Raw genomic sequence first — 15,931 nt, 5'->3', positions numbered from 1 at the left:
ATAAAGCCTAAACCCAGCAGGAGAAGAGAAATAATAAAGATCAGAGCAGAAATCAATGAAATAGAAACCAAAAGAACAGTAGAACAGATCAACGAAACTAGGAGCTGGTTCTTTGAAAGAATTAACAAGATTGATAAACCCCTGGCCAGACTTATCAAAAAGAAAAGAGAAATGACCCAGATCAACAAAATCATGAATGAAAGAGGAGAGATCACAACCAACACAAAGAATTACAAATAATTATAAGAACATATTATGAGCAACGCTATGCCAGCAAATTAGATAACCTGGAAGAAATGGATGCATTCCTAGAGATGTATCAACTACCAAAACTGAACCAGGAAGAAATAAAAAACCTGAACAGACCTATAACCACTAAGGAAATTGAAGCAGTCATCAAAAATCTCCCAACAAACAAAAGCCCAGGGCCAGATGGCTTCCCAGGGGAATTCCACCAAACATTTAAAGAAGAATTAATACCGATTCTTCTGAAACTGTTCCAAAAAATAGAAATGGAAGGAAAACTTCCAAACTCATTTTATGAGGCCACCATCACCTTGATCTCAAAACCAGACAAAGACCCCATCAAAAAGGAGAATTACAGACCAATATCCCTGATGAACATGGATGCAAAAATTCTCACTAAAATACTAGCCAATAGGATCCAACAGTACATTAAAAGGATTATTCACCTCGACCGAGGGGGATTTATCCCTGCCTGGACTGCAAGGTTAGTTCAACATCCGCAAATCAATCAACGTTCATACAATATATTAACAAAAGAAATAACAAGAATCATATGATCCTCTCAATAGATGCAGAAAAAGCATTTGACAAAGTACAGCATCCTTTCTTGATCAAAACTTTTCAGAGTATAGGGATAGAGGGTACATACCTCCATATCATAAAAGCCATCTATGGAAAACCTACAGCAAATATCATTCTCAATGGGAAAAAACTGAGATCTTTCCCCCTAAGGTCAGGAACGCGGCAGGGATGTCCACTATCACCACTGCTATTCAACATAGTATTAGAAGTCCTAGCCACAGCAATCAGACAACAAAAAGAAATAAAAGGCATCCAAATCGGCAAAGAAGAAGTCAAACTCTCACTCTTTGCAGATGATATGATACTTTATGTGGAAAACCCCAAAGACTCCACCCCAGAACTGCTAGAACTCATACAGGAATTCAGTAAAGTGGCAGGATATAAAATCAATGCACAGAAGTCAGTGGCATTCCTATATACCAACAATAAGACAGAAGAAAGAGAAATTAAGGCTTCGATCCCATTTACAATTGCACCCAAAACCATAAGATACCTAGGAATAAATCTAACCAAGGAGGCAAAGGATCTCTAATCAGAAAACTATAAAATCCTCATGAAAGAAATTGAGGGAGACACAAAGAAATGGGAAAACGTTCCATGCTCATGGATTGGAAGAACAAATATTGTGAAGATGTCAATGCTACCTAGAGAAATCTACACATTCAATGCAATCCCCATCAAAATACCATCCACTTTTTTCAAAGAAATGGAACAAATAATCCTAAAATTTGTATGGAACCAGAAAAGACCCTGAATAGCCAGAGGAATGTTGAAAAAGAAAAGCAAAGCTGGCAGCATCGCAATTCCAGACTTCCAGCTCTATTACAAAGCTGTCATCATCAAGACAGTATGGTACTGGCACGGAAACAGATACAAAGATCAATGGAACAGAATAGAGAGCCCAGAAATGGACCCTCAACTCTACGGTCAAGTAATCTTTGACAAAGCAGGAAAGAATGTCCAGTGGAAAAAAGACAGTCTCTTCAACAAATGGTGTTGGGAAAATTGGACAGCCACATGCAGAAGAATGAAACTGGACCATTTCCTCACACCACACACGAAAATAGACTCCAAATGGTTGAAAGACCTCAATGTGAGACAGGAGTCCATCACAATCCTAAAGGAGAACACAGGCAGCAACCTCTTTGACCTCAGCCGCGGCAACTTCTTCCTAGAAATATCGCCAAAGGCAAGGGAAGCAAGGGCAAAAATGAACTATTGGGACTTCATCAAGATAAGAAGCTTTTGCAAAGCAATGGAAATAGTCAACAAAACCAAAAGACAACCGACAGAATGGGAGAAGATATTTGCAAATGACATATCAGATAAAGGGCTAGTATCCAAAATCTATAAAGAACTTATCAAACTCTGCACCCAAAGAACAAATGATCCAATCAAGAAATGGGCAGAAGACATGAACAGACATTTTTCCAAAGAAGACATCCAAATGGCCAACAGACACATGAAAAAGTGCTCAACATCGCCTGGCATCAGGGAAATCCAAATCAAAACCTCAATGAGATACCACCTCGCACCAGTCAGAATGGCTAAAATTAACAAGTCAGGAAATGACAGATGTTGGCTGGGATGCAGAGAAAGGGGAGCCCTCCTACACTGTTGGTGGGAATGCAAGCTGGTGCAGCCACTCTGGAAAACAGTATGGAGGTTCCTCAAAAGTTGAAAATAGAGCTACCATACAATCCAGCAATTGCACTACTGGGTATTTACCCCAAAGATACAAAAGTAGGGATCTGAAAGGGTACGTACACCCCGATGTTTATAGCAGCAATGTCCACAATATGAGAGAGCCAAGATGTCCATCGACAGATGAATGGATAAAGAAGAATTGGTATATATATACAATGGAATATTATGCATCCATCAAAAGGAATGAGATCTTGCCATTTGCAATGACGTGGATGGAATTGGAGGGTATTATGCTGAGCGAAATAAGTCGAACAGAGAAAGACATGTATCATATGACCTCACTGATATGAGGAATTCTTAATCTCAGGAAACAAACTGAGGGTTACTGGAGTGGGGGGTGGGGTGGGAGGGATGGGGTGACTGGGTGATAGACACTGGGGAGGGTATGTGCTCTGGTAAGCGCTGTGAATTGTGCAAGACTGTTGAATCTCAGATCTCTACCTCTGAAACAAATAATGCAATATATATTAAGAAAAAAAAAAAGAAGAAGATAGCAGGAGGGGAAGAATGAAGGGGGGAATTCGGAGGGGTAGACAAACCATGAGAGACGATGGACTGTGAAAAACAAACTGAGGGTTCTAGAGGGGAGGGGGGTGGGAGGATGGGTTAGCCTGGTGATGGGTATTAAAGAGGGCAGGTTCTGCATGGAGCACTGGGTGTTATGCACAAACAATGAATTATGGAACACTACATCTAAAACTAATGATGTAATGTATGGGGATTAACATAACAATAAAAAATTTTTTTTAAAAAGATGTTAGAGAGGGAGGGGGCCAATCTGCATAGGAGCCCGGGATCCCCTGGGGAGAGGAGGGATGGGCATCTTCTTCTTTTTGAAGTTTCAACTTGAGTAGACATTTCTAATAGACCATCTCAATTAGGAGCGGTGGGCAGAAGAAGAGGCAAGGGCCTCCAGAGAGGAAAGGGGGTGTCGCCCTGGTGATCTGGTGCAACCCCAGACTCAGATGGCAGGAGCCGCCGATTTGGGGCAGGGCACAATGGTTTGAGCTGTGGGCACAGAGTAAAATGAGGGTCTGCCAGGCTGGATGTGCTGAGATCCCTGCTGGGGCTCTGCCAGGGGAACCCGGAACCAGGAGAAGAAGGAGAAGTCATTGGGAGATCCAACAGAAACACGAGCTCCCAAACACCCATCCGAAGTTGGCTCTGAAATACAGTGAAGTTTGACTCCATGAAGAAAGTAATGTTTTGTGCAATTTAAGAGTTAATCGATAGTTGTCTTCTAGTATTAGCCTTGACCAATACACCCCTTTTCCAAATGGATTCTTGCATACCACACTTATTATTTATTGAATTATGATTGAAATGGATTTAGCATCTATCATGAGCCGGGCTCTGTGCTCCTGCAGTGAGCATAATAGAGAATCCTTGTATTCATGATGGGAGACAAACAAAGTATCCAAGGAATCAGTGGAGACAAGGGGCAGAAAATGAAGCAAAAGGGAAAAGATGAGGACCATGGGGAGTGCTGTAGGGGAGGGGTCTGTGGTACAAAGTGGGGCAGGGAGAGCTTCTTGTAAGACGGTGTGGAGCAAACACACCAGGCTGGGGTGAATGTGTGCATGCTGTTGGAAGTGCCTGGTGGAACGGGCAGGACGGGGAATGGCCAGGCGACGGGGACCGATGCTGAGTGTGGTGGGGAGCTGCAGGAAGGTCCTGACCCAGGGTGTGAGTGGAGCCAACGCTGTAAGGCATGCTCTGAGGGCTGTTTCTCCAGCAGGCCTGAGGAAGGCAGGGCTCTTCTCACCTTGGGGAATTCGAACTTGGGCCTTCCTATCAGCCGCCAGCGGTTCCCCAAGGAGCAGCCGACGATGGGGGCAAGGCTATTCTCCGGGTCCCCTTCTGCGAGTCCCTGTGTTGGGACTGGCCCTCAGCGCGGATAAGACAGGTGTCGGGACCTGCCCCCACAGCCTGCATTTTCCGTCGCTTCTGCTAAAGCAGACGGCAGCTTCTGAGCCACAGGTTTTGGTCCAGCCCATGCGCAGCAGACCACATTGTGAGGTGGCCCTTCAGGAGGCACAGCAGCAACCAGGACCCGGGCCCGGGCAACTTGGCACAGTGGAAACCACCGGACTGCCCGGGGATGTCCCCACACGCGGACGACAGGGTGTCTTGTGGGGTCGCCTGGGTTGTGCCCACTGACAGTCAGTGGCTACAGCAGAGGAGTGAGCAGAGCCTTAACTATCAGCATGTTCGGGTTGAGAAAACTTGAATGAGCTTGTTCCTGTTAGCTTTCTGGGCTTAGAGTGAGCATGAAATGAGACGTTTCACCAAGAACCCATTTGCTTCTTTGCCAGGAGAGAACCTGGCAGGAACTGGTGCTCCAGGGCCAGCCGCTGACAGCATAATGAATGAACAAAGGTGCGTCTTTCAGTTAGCCCCAGGTACCCGGGGCCTGGTGACCAGCCCCACCTCCAGCCTGGCGGGGGAGACCTCTCCTCCTTGTCCCGCCCCCATTTCCTGGATAACCACTTGTAAGAAGCTGCCCTTCACTTTGTTGCTCTTGGGCACAGAAGCTATAAGGAAGCTTAACAAAGACATCAAAATGCCTTTTAAAAAGTTGGAATATTTGTGCTTTACCATTTTTGCCCCAGAAACACTTAGAATTAAGAATTGGTTTGTTTGCTGCTTTAGAAAATCAGACTTCTCGAGTCAAAGCTTATTTCAAAAAAGAAAACTTGTGATTTCCCAAAACTATAAATATTTTAACGTGTTGAGCCCATGCTTAAGGCACTGATATAGCCTGTGACCCTATGCCCATCTTTCTATAAATTATGCCTTCTATGTTTGTTTTTATTAAAGAGAGTTAAAGGGGCACCTGAGTGGCTCAGTCAGTTAAGCATCTGCCTTCGGCTCAGGTCATGATCTCAGGGTCCTGGGATTGAACCCCCCATCGGGCTCCCTGCTCCGCGGGGAGTCTGCTTCTCCCTCCCCCTCTCCCTCTGTGCCCTCTCTCCCTCTCTCTCTCTCAAATAAATAAATAAAATCTTCTAAAAAATAAAAAAACAAAGAGAATTAAACTTTGGTTTATAGGATTTCCTCACATTTCTTAGGAAACTGGAGAATTCCTGGAGCATCAGAAAACCAATGTTAGCCATTACTCTTAAAATTTGTGATTACTGTTGGTGATTGAATTTCAAAACTGAAACAAACAAGAAGAGAACCAATACTCCTTTCCTTCAATTATTTATGTATTCAGTGACCACTTAGTAAGCACCTAATATTTGACAAGTGCCCCAAACCTTCTGGAAAGATCAAGGATCTGCACAATCTGTTAGAAAGTAGCTTGGACTGGGAATGAACCCTAGCCCTCAACCAACAATGGAATCCTGACCCTGAGGAACACCTCCTTGGGACTCTAAAATGTTAAAGAATAACCAGGCTGGGCAGTACCTGGGCCTCCCATCAGCCAGCTGATGGTCCAGTGAGAACAATTCACAAAGCATTTCAACCTGAAGTTTGTTTATAATTTCTTGAGCTATCCAGAAACAGTACAGAAATTTTAGTTAAAAAAAAGGAATTTAGGGCGCCTGGGTGGCTCAGTTGGTTGGGCAACTGCCTTCGGCTCAGGTCATGATCCTGGAGTCCCGGGATCGAGTCCCTCATCGGGCTCCCTGCTCGGCGGGGAGTCTGCTTCTCCCTCTGACCCTCCCCCCTCTCATGCTCTCTATCTCATTCTCTCTCTCAAATAAAAAAAAAAAAGAAAAAAAGGAATTTAGAAAGTGACAAACATAGAGTTTTCTTGAGCAACAATAATGAAAACAAAGGACATCGGTGACTCAGTCAGCCGGGTTTTTTTTTATTTGAAAAACATATTCTTTCATATAACTTAACCCTCTCTCTTTTAGGTTATTGTTTCTAAGGTTGATATGCCAAATACTGGTTTGACCTGAGGAAATATTTTAAAACAAACCTACTGCATACTTATTTGGCATGCTGTGGAGCTCTCTAGTATTGCTTGAATACCAGAAAGGGTTTTGATGCCTCTCATGCAAGCACAGGGACGTGGAGAGATTCCCCTCTGTGACAAGAACTGTTTCTATTGGATAAATATTTTGATCAACTGTTTGCGACCTTGATGGGGAAAGGGATGGATATTTAATAGGGAAACAGGAGGCCATGCAGAACTCAAGTCTGAACCATTATCATTTTGGAATCAATGTGGAAAATGTTCTCTTACCAAAACCCAGAATGAGACTTCTTGTATGACAGCAGCTCAGGGCAGACAAGAAAGTTGCAAAATAGATGTAGCAGCCAGCTGTCGTCCAATCATAGGTTCCAGAGCAGCCAGAACTAAGAACCCAGCAGACCTTTTGCAGAGAGCGGCATAGGCAGAGTTAATCTCCTTAGAGCCCATGCTGCTGGAAATAGATAGTTGCAGAAATTTGTTGAAGATGTTCTATTTTAAGTCCTCCTATTGAGCAACTGCAGATAGAGAGACTGAAAGCTATCTCTGCAATTTGGTATGGAAAGTCCTGATATAACGAAACAAGAATTCCACAGCAGATGGTATTATCCCATACAAAACAAAACAGCATGGGGTACATGGGAGACAGAGAGTGGGAAAACCAGAGCAGAGAAAGCATGATTTAATCATACCTGGCTAAATTAATTGTGTGCTGTTTAGTGAGGAGGGACGGGAAGTTAATACCAAAACTAAGCCATACCTCATTTATAGAAATTATATGCTTATACATACCATACACATCCTCAAGGTGCAGTAAACTGTACATTGTCTCCTTTTGCAGTGTGGATTCAATCCTTTATAGTTAATACTTCTGTCTCTTAAAAAAAAATGTAAGAACGTTGAACATTTTCTAGTATTGTAAAAAGACATATTGAGTCCAAAAGACTCATCGGACCCAAATGGTAATTATAATCAAGCATTAGGTGCCTAGAGAGGGACTGCTGGATACACACCCCTTAAAATTTTTAAATCTTGGCTGTTAAGCAGTGGGTATCCTGCCCATTCCAGCACTGTTCAAGAGAAATATGATGTGAGCCACGTATGTGTATTAACAAGGTGAAAAAGTGAAACAACAACAACAAAAAACAGGTAAAATTTAAAAGATAAACAGAAATAGGTAAAATTAATTTTAGTATGTTTTATTTAACTCAATATATCCCAAATATTATTTCAACATGTAATCAATTGTAAAAATAATTGAGATAGTTTACAACTTTTTTATATTCAGTCTGAACTCCAGCGAATATTTTACACTGACAGCACATCTCGGTTTAGACTAGCCGTACTGCAAGATCCCAAGACCTACAGTGGCTAGTGGCTGCAAATCAGATCACCCAGGTGTATAGCACACGTGCACACACGGACATTGCATAGAGAACAGAGGGGGCAAAACACTATAACCAAAGTGTTTGTCAGCACTAATGTTGTTGGTTTTGTTGTTTATTCTGAGCAAATGAAGATATAGCTCCAAAGAGGAAAAAGCTAAATTTCCGATGATGTTTTTCTGGCAACATTTTTGCACTAGTGTGAACTGTAGATTTTATTTAAAGCTCCATAAATTCCCATGTTCCATAAAAGCTTAACCAAAAAGGGAAGCAATTTCTCAAAACTGAGGGGCTAACTTGAGTGCTTGCATAATGAGTGTCCCATGTCCCATTGATAGAAGTAAATATGAAAATCAATTTAAGCAGATCATAATGCTTATAGTGCTCACTTCGGCAACACATATACTAAAATTAGAAGGATACAGAGAAGATTAGCATGGACCCTGCAGAAAGATCATAATGCTTGTTAAATCAAAAAGGAAGAGCTTCTCAGTTACACCTCTGTTCTCAGATACCAAGAGAGGTACCCATCTAAAATAAACCTGGCCTGCCTGTGTATTAAAACCAAGAGGAGTTCTTCACACGGTGCGAGGAGGTGGTCTCTTGGAGAGGACAAGCAGAGAACAGCTCACTGTGAATGATCCATGGACCCATATGAGACAATTGGCTGCTATAAGAAAAACAGATACACCGAACACACCTCCCAGAGGCAGGGTCAGCAAAACAGTGCTAGGGAGAGAATAGGTGAGTGAAGAAGGAATGACAGGATGGACAGAAAGGAAGCTAGACTCCAACCCCAAAGAAAGATGGCATCTGCCCTTGGCCTTCTGCAAATTCCCGGAGTCTCTGCAGGTTGCATCAAGGTCCTGAGTTCCAGCCACTCCAGAACCATCCCATAATGAGCTCAGCAAGGAAAGACACCCTTGTTCCCAACACAGTCACCTAGGATATCTTTAGTTAAAAACACCTTTGCTTGAAATTCTTGCCTTGTGGGTACTTGAAGAAAAGCTGGGGTTTTTTCTTTTCTGTCTTACCCACGAAGAGCACATTTAATACCTTAAACGCAATGAGCCTTTAAAAAGGAGACAGAGGGAAAAAATAGATAAAATAAAAAATAAAATAAAAAGGAGACAGAGGGAAGACTGAATGATCCAAAAATGAGAAACACCATACTAATCTGGTAATGAGATTTCTTTTAAAATGAGGAAACAAAATGCTCATTTTTTAGGTTCATTAACTCCCTTTAGCAGTGTTTTCATGGTCCCAATACAGGAATATATTATGTATGAGATGGACCTTCTGCTCCTGTTCAACTTCTTTATTTTGTCTCCAGCCCACAAAAAAAGTTATGGTATGGGATTATTTAGGGGGAGGCTATCAGGGACTATAGAGATGTCTACAGAATATAGAATAGCAGCCTCCAAAGATTCACTCTCCAAAAAATATTAGTTTCACTTTTTACAATAATTAAAAGAAAAATGGAAAAAGAATATAAATGGTCTCAAAGAACAGACACTGGAGGCTTCACGTGAATTCCCTGCAATTCAATTACCACGATGGAGACTCAGTTTGGGGCATATTGTTATTGTGAGCGAGGGTCAATAGGCTGCTTTTCAGGGTCTCAGTGGCTGTTTTATCACAGATACAATGTACATGGAGGCTTGGGGCCCCACTGTCTGCAGCTGCTATAAGCACATTTTCCAGGATAACATCAAAGAATTGCCAACAATGATTAAATTTAATGTCCCCATGATATTATAAGCTATGTCTTTTGGGAAGGAGTCTGAGCCTAATATTTAATACCAAAGATATGATTAAACACTGAAAAGTAAATAAATAAATCATGCCTGGCAAGAAAGAGCAAAATTATTCAGCTACAGCTATTATATTTACAGACACAATTAATGGCTCGAATGTTTAGAAAAATTAGATTACACAGAATTTCTAAGTCTTTTTTATCAAAATTTTTTTTCTCCATGAGACTTACCCAACATTCAGAGATCTATACATTTCTGTTGCCTGTCAGTGGGTGTTGACTGCTGATGAGGATGATGTTGTGTCCTCAGAAGTAATGACAGCAGAGGTGGACACGCTTGTGATCGCACCCATATGCCTACTGCCAGGACTAGACTCTGGGTGGACAGAGTGGACAGCAGCCAGCCCATCGTGCTTGCAAGCGAGCCGCTGGGAGGCTCCCTTCAGCTGTGGTGGAGAATCTGGTTGCAGCCCTGCCCCAAGGTAGCTGCCTGATTTGGGACAAGGATTTTGTTTGTTCTTGTTGTTTGTTCATTGAGTCTGCTAAGCCTCAGTTTCTTTGTTTGTAATCCAGGGACAATCATGCCTGTCCCACAAAGTTATTGGGGCAGATCTCCCCTTGTGGAAACTGAGTGGCAGAGCACACAGCATGCCTTTTACCTACTGGGTCATCAGGAGTTCCCCACTAAAATAAAAAAGTAAGTAAATAAAAAGGCCCCTCTGGCCCTTTGGAAGGTCATGGAGAGGTTGTGCATTAACTAATCCATACTTGTTGGCCCTAAGCATGAATTCCTTCTTCAGAACGGCTAATCCCCGGCACAGCAGTGGGGCAGCGGGTCCCTTGGCCAAGCATGGGGGGGGGCAATGGGGCAGGGCTGTGTTGGAGCAGAGGGTGTTGCCTCAAGGGTGGCAGCGGCCGGCAGAGCCACGCTCTGGGCAGAGAGCAGGGATCGTGCAGCCTGGGGAGGACCATGGAGAGCTGGAGGGGAGATGGGGCACTGGGGCATCAGGGAGGCTTCCTCCTCCCCAGGCGCTGCCTTCCTCCTGCTTCCCTCTCACCTGCATCCTGCTGGTGGCCTCACTGTTGCGCCCAGACCCCACCCCCTGACCCTGTGCCCATAATAGCCCAGACAGAGCTCTGCAGCCATGGCCCAGAGAGACTGCCACTTGCTCGGGGATGAAGGGGTAAAGAGAATGCTGCTTTTCTTTCTCTCATTTAAGTGGACCTAACCTTATGGTTTGCATTGTCTTATTTTGCTTTGGAAAATAAGTAGCTATACATGGTCAGAAATATTTTCACCCAATTCAAAAACAAAGAAAAATGGTAAAAAAAAAAAAAATCACCCATGATCTCATTACCAAAACCAAACACTGTTTTGGATTTTCTTTCACATAAATGAATACACACACATTTACCGACTGAGGATATAAGATGTTTGGATCTTGTATTCCCTATAACTGTGCTCATCCTGTCGGTGAGGATGGGGGTGAAGGTATCCCAGGAGAAGGACGACACTGGAAAATTCCCATTCGAGAGAATAAACTCACTTCGGTGGGAGGCAGTGTCTTTCAGGTTACCTTGGTTTCTTTGGAAGTAGTTGTGTGTTCTGTGTTTGCTGGTTTCTTCCTCCCCCTCTGTTTCCAGGCCAAGAGAGTAGAGAGCTACAAGTTACCATAAACACACCCCGTGGTTGGGTGTGTAGCCAACAGAAGCCTACGCCATCTGTCAGGAGGGGAAGGCCCAGACCAGGTCACCCCAGGGTTCCATTTCTCCCTCACACTGCTGGCTTCTACCAGCCCCCATTCTCCTGAACCTCCTTTCCAAGGGACTTGTACCCTGTCCCGGAGAGGGAGCACCCCACTCCCCCAGGACCACAGCCCCCAGTGTTCGTGCAGCCCTGCCTCTTCCAGAATGGGCTCCACTGGGGCTTGTGGGAAGATTCTCTGTTCAGCCCCCAAACTTGGATTCTGGCACATAGAGGCTCTCCCTCCCCTGCGGTCACAACCTTCCCAGCTTTGCCCTTTTCCCTAAGGGGAAAAGGTTGTAGTAAAACAACAAAACATAAATTGATTTAATGTTTTCAAAATATCATTCCCGTTGGAAATGAAACCCACTGTTTGGTAACTTTTCTTTATTTTAACGATATACGATACGTTGAGCATCACCAAGAGACAGCTCTCCACCTACCTCCTCTGGCCTGCCCCTTCAGCTCCATTCCTGATGACCCTCTTTATTCCTTCTTCACACCTTACACTTTCCAGATACTTATCAGTGCACTCCTCCTTGCCCTACCAGGCCTCCACAGGGATCCCTGCACCTAGAACAAAACAATAGTTTTGCAAAGGTTCATGCAAGGGGGCTCCTCCAGCTTCCCTGCACTCACACCTTGAAGCATATCAGCTGGTCACAGAGCAGGGACAGTTTTGGAATAAAAACTTAAGATAGAACTATCCCCACAGTTCACTCATGGTTTACTGGTTTACTATATCTAATACAGTAAATCCTTTTTGTATGAAAACTATAGTAGTGTCACGTATTTGTACAAAAGAAAGCACCCGTTTAGATGACCGAAATATTCTGGGGGTGTTTTCAATGAAACATGAACGGCTTGCTTTGCAGATGTAGACTGTGCCTTAATTGCACTAAAAATTTACAAATGTGAGTTGAACAAGCATGGAATCTAACAGGCTTCTTTCTCCAGCCCCTGCCTTCTCTGCCTTCCTGCCCCCCACCCAGCCAAGTGCCCCAGATACTTAAAAGCAGGACTTAGAATGGAAAAGAACTATATAGGAAACCCTCGTACATTTAGATTCTTCCACTTTATAGTTTTGTGGTGTTGTGAAATTTTATTTTAACAGAATGAGTCAAAGACAATTCCATAATACTGTTTTTAATTGAAATTGGCGATTTATCTTATTAATTTTATTTTTTAAAGTTATATTCTTTTTTTTTTAAGATTTTATTTATTTATTTGAGAGAGAGTGAGAGAGAGAAAGAGCACAAGAGGGGGGAGCGGGAGAGGGAGAAGCAGACTCCCTGCCGAGCAGGGAGCCCGATGCGGGACTCGATCCCGGGACTCCAGGATCATGACCTGAGCCGAAGGCAGTTGCTTAACCAACTGAGCCACCCAGGCGCCCTGAAGTTATATTCTAATTAAACAATAATGAGAGATAATACCAGGGGTTTTCTCTCTTTAATAATTTATTTGGGGATAAAATAATTTTATTTTTTAATACTATATATTGAATGACATAAAGGTCTTTAAAGCACAATTTGAGTTTTCATTCTTAGAGCTAAAATCCATTTTTGATTTCTCCTTCTTGATTATTCCTCTCACTGATTAGATGACAAGCTATGTGAGGATTCTACCCTGAAAATGCCTCCACCCAATCTTTACTTTGGGCTTGCCTCTCCTTGTGGTGGCCCCACCCTGGCTGAGCTACACCACCATCAACCCCATCAGCTCCAGGCTGCCCCCATCTTCCCAGTGGCCTTGCCAGAACATTCCTAGGGTTAAGCCCAGGTAAGTATTCACTATAGGATGACATCCAACTTCTTTAGCATGGTGTCTTGGTCTCTTGATAGTCTTCCGACTGTATCAAGAATTCATCATTTTCATCTTCCAACGTCTGTCTTCCAATGCTGGCTTTGGGTGACATTTAAATAACTGTGCTTGTGGATGCTTATAAAGTGTGTTCCTGTCATAAAATCATCATCTCTCCAGACATATTCTAATGCAAACATGGGATTTCACTGTAATTCAAAGGTAAACTATAGTAAAGTTTACTCTTGTATTAACTATTGTTTAAAAAATTTTAAAGTTGGCAAAGCAAGGGAACAGGGTAAATAAAACTTCAAGAAATAATCTCTTAAATGAATAAACGCTATAAAGTAATTCAGAAACCAAAATTTACACACAAATGACTCACTAATTATAAATCATTCTTGGCTGTTCATTAATTCAGGAAGACTCCCACACTATCCCTCTCTGGTTAGGCTACCTATTTCCAGGCCTTCTGCAAATCCTACGGACAAACTTAACCTTACATACCTTTGTAGTGGCAGTTCCTAGCTAGGGTCACTTTTAGTCTTCATACAGATTAGAAAAAGGTGACTCCTTTGGATGGAGAAACCTACAGGGATGAGTTTGGCCAGCAGAGCCTGGTCTAAATTCCAGTTTCCACTCACTCCCTTTGCTAAGAGCTCTTGTGGACTGAACACTAGACACAGCTGAATGTAGTGGCTGTCATTGCTATTTGTAGTTATTACATACAAATAATAAAATAAAATTCATTTTTAAAGTTCATTAAACACAGAAGAATGTGATCATTTTGTATAGTCATAAATTCTAAAAGTAATGTAAATTTATCGACTATGAAAATGGTCATTAGGATTTCCATTTTCGGTAGTCTAGGATCAATCTTCCTGAGACCCTTATAAAAGCTAATAGTGTGTTTTAAAAATCTGTTTGTGAGCATGGGAGAGCTAACAACATAGACAAGAAGTATAAGAAAATATCCAGGAGAATACTGAAATCCAGATCAGTGAACCCAGCCCCTGAAACCAGCCTAGACTCTTGCCCTAGGTCTGTTGGCTAAAACAGAGATTGGTGAGAGGCTGGTGTTGTTGGCTAACATGGAGATCGGTGACAGCCTCCTAGATTCGGGGAGACAAACATGGAAGCCTAGTACTTTGCAAGGGTTGGGATCTGGCAAGCCCCCTGAGTTTTGGTATGGGACCAAGCCTGGGTGGCTCAGTCGGTTAAGTGACTGACTCTTGATTTCAGCTCAGGTCATGATCTCAGGGTTGTGAGATGAAGCCCCACCCATATGGGGATCTTCACTGGCTGTGGAGCCTGCTTGGGATTCTTTCTCTCCCTCTGCCCCTCCCCCCTCTCTAAAAACAAAATTCTTAACAAGCTAGAAACAGAACATTTTAATCAAATAAGGGGTAACGACATGAAGGTGTATAGTGAACATCATACATAAGAGTGAGATGTGGGAAGTTTTATTTTTTAGGGATTAGGACAAGGATGTCCGCTATGTTTCCTTTCAACATTTTCTTAGTGGTCTTAGCCAGATAGATCAATAAGGCTAAAAGAAAAAGAGAAAAAAGGAGAGAGGGAAGGAGGAAAGAAGGAAGGAAGAGAGGAAGGAAAGAAGGAAGGGAGGGGATTACCATTATCTATGGATGATATAATTGTATAAGTAAAAACTGCAAAAAAATGTATAGATAAGCTATTAAGATCAATAACTGAGTTTAGCAAGATTGCTGGGTATACAAAAATCAGTACTTTAAAAATCAATTGCATTTCATACATATAAATAATCAAATAATGAGATACAAAACATGAGATATAATGGCAAGAGTACAGAGATATATAACAGCATCAAAAAATGGGAAAAGAATCTAATAAGAAATGTGCAACACCGATTATCTGGGGCGGAGCAAGATGGCAGAGGAGTAGGAGACCTGGATTTCCTCTGGTCTCAGGAATTCAGCTGGATAGGGATGAAAACATTCTGAACACCTACAAACTCAACAGGAGATCGAAGAAAAGAATAGCAACAACTCTCTGAACAGAAAAGCGACCACTTTCTGGAAGGTAGGACATGCGGAGAAGGGAATCCGAGGCGATATTCAGGAGGACAGACGGCGGGGGAGGGGGCCTCCGTCGGCCACTTCTGGCAAGTGATAGACCAACGGAGCACAAAATCGGAACTTTTAGAAGTCTGCTCCACTGTGGGGCGTCGCTCTGGTGGCTAAGCGGGGGGTGGAACCCTTGTGGGACAGTGTGGACTCAGGACCCTCGGGGTCAAAGAAAGACCGGGGGTGCCTGAGTGTGGCAGAGCTCCCAGGTATCGGAGCGGGGAAGCCGGCTGCAGAGATGGAGCCCAGGCACGGGCTCTCAGCTCAGGGTTGCCATAAACCGTGATCCACGGCACAGTCGGGCCACTGCTCCTCCAGTAGGGACCCAACAAGCGGCACATCCGGGGACACTCACCTTCCTTCCCCAGGAGGAGCAGCACAGGAGCGCACCGCAGGGATCTGCTGGATTTGGAGACTCCATACGGGGTCGGGTGCCAGAGATAGAAATGCTCGGTCACAGGCCGGGTGAGCATGGAGTGTGGGCGGAGACCAGGGAGATGGGAGTGACTGACGGCTTTTCTCTGGGGGCTCACTGAGGAGCGGGGCCCCAAGTTCTCAGCTCCACCAGGTGGAGATTGGGAGGCCGCCATTTTCACTCTCCGCCTCCAAAGCTGTACGGAAAGCTTACAGGGAACAAAAAGCTCCTGAGAGCAAACCTGAGCAGATTACTTAGCCCGGACC

At 43.5% G+C, this 15,931-nt stretch overlaps 1 non-coding gene across 1 annotated transcript; it reads left to right on the top strand.

Moving 5' to 3' along the window:
- Positions 1 to 8,226: 8,226 nt before the first annotated feature.
- LOC123326086 lies at positions 8,227 to 8,335 on the top strand. Its single transcript, XR_006540872.1, has one exon. It is a non-coding gene; the product is annotated as a U6 spliceosomal RNA (small nuclear RNA).
- Positions 8,336 to 15,931: the final 7,596 nt, after the last annotated feature.

This window comes from Neomonachus schauinslandi, chromosome 10 (genome assembly GCF_002201575.2).
Source record: "Neomonachus schauinslandi chromosome 10, ASM220157v2, whole genome shotgun sequence".
NCBI classification, from domain to species: Eukaryota; Metazoa; Chordata; class Mammalia; order Carnivora; family Phocidae; genus Neomonachus; species Neomonachus schauinslandi.
The sequence above is the reverse complement of the archived record's forward strand: the minus strand, read 5'-3'. Positions and strand labels throughout refer to the sequence as shown.